General features: G+C 47.0%; 1 pseudogene; it reads right to left on the bottom strand.

The window, feature by feature from the left end:
• Positions 1–1,860: 1,860 nt before the first annotated feature.
• LOC112635202 lies at positions 1,861–2,788 on the bottom strand (annotated as a pseudogene).
• Positions 2,789–5,591: the final 2,803 nt, after the last annotated feature.

Consider the following 5,591-nt stretch of genomic DNA (forward strand, 5'->3'; position numbering starts at 1 on the left):
AACAGGCAATGGGAGGCGAGGCGTGGTGGCTCGTGCTTGTAATCCCAGCATTTTGGGAGGCTGCAGATCCCTTGAGTCCAAGAGTTCAAGGCCAGCCTGGGGAACATGGCAAAACTTCATCTCTACAAAACGTTAGCTGAACGTGGTGGTGCGCACCTGTAGTCCCAGCTACTCAGGAGGTGGAAGCAAAAAGATCACCTGTGCCTGGGGAAGCTGAGGCTGCAGTGAGCCAAGATCACACCATTACACTCCAGCCTAGGTGATACAGCAAGACCCTGTCTCAATAAATAAATAAATAAATAAACAAACAGGTAATGGAAGTAATGAAGCCTGACAGTCAATGCATGTGGAAAGAACGTGTTCAGGATTTTAAGGGTTTCTTTCTTTCTTTTTTTTGTTTTGTTTTTTGAGACGGAGTCTTGCTCTGTCACCCAGACTGGAGTGCAGTGGTATGATCTCAGCTCACTGCAACCTCCGCCTCCCAGGTTCAAGCAATTCTGCCTCAGCTTCCCAAGTAGCTGGGATTACAGGTGTGTGCCACCTTGCCTGGCTAATTTTTGTATTATTAGTAGAGACAGGGTTTCACCATGTCTGCCAGGCTGGTCTTGAACTCCTGACCTCAACTGATCCACCCATCTCTCGGCCTCCCAAAGTGCTGGGATTACAGGCATGAACCACCACGCCCAGCCAAGGGTTTCTATTGACAAATAAGTGAAACTCATTGTGCAAGTTGCCTAGCAAGTGGATCATGATGGCTTTGTTTACACATCATTGAGGAAGAAAGTAAATAACTTCTTGGCCTGGCCAGGTATGGTGGCTCATGCCAGTAATCCCAGCACTCTGAGGGGCTGAAACCAAGGATCCCTTGATCATAGCTCAAGGTGACAGTGAGCTATTTCGCCACTGCACTCCAGCCTGTCTGACAGAGTAAGACCCAGTATCTAAAAAATAAGGAAATAGGGCCGGGCGCGGTGGCTCAAGCCTGTAATCCCAGCACTTTGGGAGGCCGAGACGGGCGGATCACAAGGTCAGGAGATCGAGACCATCCTGGCTAACACGGTGAAACCCCATCTCTACTAAAAAATACAAAAAACTAGCCGGGCGAGGTGGCGGGCGCCTGTAGTCCCAGCTACTCAGGAGGCTGAGGCAGGAGAATGGCGTGAACCCGGGAGGCGGAGCTTGCAGTGAGCTGAAATCCGGCCACTGCACTCCAGGCTGGGCGACAAAGCAAGACTCTGTCTCAACAAAAAAAAAAAAAAAAATAAGGAAATAATCATACAAATAAAGAAGTTTTTGAGAGCCACAGAGAAACACTAATAAAAAATCTTAAGGCACTGATAAAATCACCCTAAGAAAAAAAGGAAAAGACCAATCTAAAGCTTCATAAATTTACTGAAGTTTTTCATGCTGCAAAATCTGAATGGTTTTTTGGGGGGGGTTTTGTTTTTGTTTTTGGTTTTGTTTTTGTTTTTTTTGCATTACTGCTGATATATTACAAGTCCTCAACAGGACTTTATTTATTTATGCATTTATTTTGGAGACGGAGTCGTGCTCTGTTGCCCAGGCTGGAGTGCAGTGGCACAATCTTGGCTCACTGCAACCTCTGCCTCCCAGGGTCAAGCAATTCTCCTGCCTCAGCCTCCCTTGTAGCCAGGACTACAGGCACATGCTGCCATGCCTGGCTAATTTTTTGTACCTTTAAAATAGAGATAGGGTTTCACCGTGATGCCCAGGCTGGTTTGGAACTCCTGAGCTCAGGCAATCCTCCACCTCCCAAAGTGCTAGAATTACAGGCGTGAGCCACCGCACCCGGCTATTTTTTTTCTTTTCTTTTCTTTTCTTTTTTTTTTTAACTTTAGGCTTTAGATTTATTTAGGGCTGTTTGCATATGTTTATAGAATATTTAATTTACTCTAAAAGATGACAAGACAGCTCCCCCTCAGTGAGACCCCAGCCTAAATGTATTTGCTTTATTTATATAGCAAGAGGATAACATTAAACATGGAAGCTTTCAATTTGTGGCACTGAATGATGATCTACACAGGGCATCCTTCAAAGGCTACAATTAAGGATCCACCGGCCAGATATGGTGGCTCACGCCTGTAATCCCAGCACTTTGGGAGGCCAAGGAGGACAAATCACAAGGTCAGGAGTTCGAGACCAGCCTGATAAACAAGATGAAACCCTGTCTCTACTAAGAATACAAAAATTAGCCGGGCATGGTGGCACACACCTATAATCCCAGCTACTCGGGAGGCTGAGGCAGGAGAATCGCTTGAACCCAGGAGGCAGAGGTTGCCGTGAGCCGAGATCCTGTCATTGCACTCCAGCCTGGGCAACAGATCAAGGCTCCGTCAAAAAAAAAAAGGATCCACCCAACTTTTCAGCAATACAAGCCCGACTGAGATCTTCTGGTCCATTTGCTTGACATTCATGTTTTATGCCTTGAAATTTCTTTTTAATTGCATCCTTGGAGCTTGCATAGATCATTTTACTTTTCAGAGGTGCTAGTTCTGGTGCCCACAAAAAAACATCAATTCTTCTGGATTATTTTGTTTCAAAGCTTGCATCGTACAAAGCATAGGGGCAATCTTTTTCAGGAAGCATTCCAACAAAATGCTTGAAAGGCTCAGTTATGGTTACACCAACATCTCCAACCAAGATCTCTTTGCCTTCTACAATGATGCATTTTTTGTCTGCACTGAGACAAAAAAATGACAGTCTTCTTTCTTTTCTTGATTTCTTCTGGTGTTGAGCATTTACAAAGTCTCATGTCATAAAAAATGCGACATACTTCATCAGCAACTTGCACTCCTGAGGCATGTTGGTCAGAGTTCTGCTCTTCTGAGCTTCCAGTCTTTACATTCCATTTCTTACCTCACATCTCCAGTTGTATGTCTCAGAGGCATCTGATGCACGACAGTTCATCTTCCGACCACAGGTCATGGTCGCAGGGACGCAGGGGAGGGAGCAAGTCTGGGGAGCGTCCTTCTCATGGCTGAGGGACCGAGAGACCCAGCGTGGAGCTGACACAGCAGCTTGAGCCTCCTCCTATTTTTATTTATTTATTTATTGAGATGGAGTCTTGTTGCTCAGGCTGGAGTGCAGTAGCGCAATCTCAGCTCATTGCAAGCTCTGCCTCCCGGGTTCATGCCATTCTCCTGCCTCAGCCTCCCGAGCAGCTGGGACTACAGGTGCGTGCCACCACACACGGCTAATTTTTTTTTTTTTTTTTTGTATTTTTTTTTGTAGTTTTAGTAGAGACGGGGTTTCACCGTGTTAGCCAGGATGGTCTCGATCTCCTGACCTTGTGATCCGCCCGCCTCGGCCTCACAAAGTGCTGGGATTACAGGCGTGAGCCACCACACCCGGCCCTCCTATTTTTTTTTTTTTTTAAACATCCTGTTCTACAGCTTCCTTGGCTCTTTGTGCCTGTATGCCAAAGAGCTGGGCATTTGCATGGGCCATACAGAGACTAACAAGGCCTTGAAGTTTTCCCCCTAGTCAGTGATGACTCTGGCTTTCTCCTTCTTGTAGACATTGCCGATGGGCATTTCTGGTCCTGTCAGCTGAGTATCCAGTTTGAGTTCTGCAGCAGAATTGTCTCCCTTCTTGGGGGCCAAGGGCTTCCTGGGGAAGATGATGAGCGAGGAGCAGTACTCCTTCAGCTTCCGCACATTGGCCTGCAGGGCCTCGGTGGACTTGTTCCTCCTTCTTGTGTCTCAGAGATGCCAATGGTCTGGGCCACCTTCTTGTGAATGCCAGCCACCCTTTACTCCTCCAAGCTGAGGCCCCTGCCAGCTCGTGCTTTGTAGTGATGCCTCAGTGTGGGGCACCTTACCATGGGTGAATGGGCCCATATGAGTGGGCCATGCAGCCTGCTTTTGCTGGCCGCCTTGCTTCTGCAGATTTGCCCCGTGGGTTAGCTGCGCCACTGTCAGTCCTTGTGAAAGTTGGGCTTCAGGATCATGCCATTCTGGCTGGGTGCCCTGCTTGCCTATGGCCCACGGGTAGCAAAAGAGAGGAGGGGAGCAAGTGAGGGACCACCCACAGCCATGTGCACTCACGTGGCCACTGCCACCGCCCTAGTCCTCCAGCCTGGTCGCACCCACAGAGCCTGGTCTGGCCAGAGGCCTTCTTCGATGATGAAGACGCCCCAGCTTGGGCCGATGTCCCTCCATGGCTCCGTTGGTGACAGTGCTAGGCCTATGGAGGTGGACAGAGCCTGATAGCCCCAGACAGTGCTGGAACTCTGAATGATTTAATTTCTGAATAAAATGTTCCTATGGAAAGAAATCAGAAAATTGCATGTGATTAAATCTATATGTTGTAATCCCTTATTACCCAGCAATTCTGCACATATGTTTGCACCCAAGAAAAATGCATGCCTAGGTCCACCAAAGAACTGTGAAAAAAGTTCTCTGAAAAGGAATTTTGTTATATTAGTTTATTTGTTTTAAAAGACAGAGTCTTACTCTGTTACCCAGTCTGGAGTACAGTGGCACATTTGCAGCCTCTGCAGCCTTGAACTTCTGGGCTCAAGCAATCCTCCCACCTCGGCATTCTGAGTAGCTAGGACTACAGGTGTGCACCATCACACCCAACTAATTAAAATTTTTTTTATTGGCCGGGCCAGGTGGCTCACTCCTGTAATCCCAGTACTTTGGGAGGCCAAGGCAGGTGAATCACCTAAGGTCAGGAGTTCGAGACCAGTCTGACCAACATGGAGAAACCCTGTCTGTACTAAAAATACAAAATTAGCTGGGCATGGTGGTGTATGCCTGTAATCCCAGCTACTCGGGAGGCTGAGGCAGGAGAATCGCTTGAACCAGGGAGGCAGAGGTTGCAGCAAGCCGAGATCGCGCCATTGCACTCCAGCCTGGGCAACAGAAAAAAAAAAAATTATTTGCTAAGGAGATCTCAATATACTACCTAGGCTAGTCTCCAACTCCTGGCCTCAAGTGATCCTCCCATCTCAGCCTCCCAAAGTACTGGGATCACAGGCTGTAAAGGAATTCGGAGGAAAGAGATTTTATTCCAGTTAACAGTGTGCAAACCAGCAGCGTTCCCCAATTTGCTTTTTTTTATTTTTTCCAAAAAATACAGCTCTTCTTTGTTTTTCTTCTGCAGGCCTCAGGGTCTTTTGTTAACAGACTTGTACAGTAATGCACATGGCAACTTTATAATAGTGGAAAACTGGAAACAATTTAAATATCCATTAACAGGCCCAGTGCAGTGGCTCACACCTGTAATCCCAGGACTTTGGGAGGCTGAAGTGGGCGGATCACTTGAGGTCAGGAGTTCGAGACCAGCCTGGCCAACATGGTGAAAACGCCATCTCTAATAAAAATACAAAAATCCAGGCATGGTAGTACACGCCTGAAGTCCCAGCTACTTAGGAGGTTGAAGCGGAGAATCGCTTGAACCTGGGAGGTGGAGGTTACAGTGAGCCAAGATCGCCCTACTGCATTCCAGTCTGGGCGACAGAGCAAGACTGTCAAAAAAAAAAAAAAAAAAAAAAAATCCATCAACAGTAGAATAGATAAATTGTGGTATATTTAGATGACAGAATACTATATGACAATGAAAAT

Source organism: Theropithecus gelada, chromosome 11, assembly GCF_003255815.1.
Source record: "Theropithecus gelada isolate Dixy chromosome 11, Tgel_1.0, whole genome shotgun sequence".
NCBI classification, from domain to species: Eukaryota; Metazoa; Chordata; class Mammalia; order Primates; family Cercopithecidae; genus Theropithecus; species Theropithecus gelada.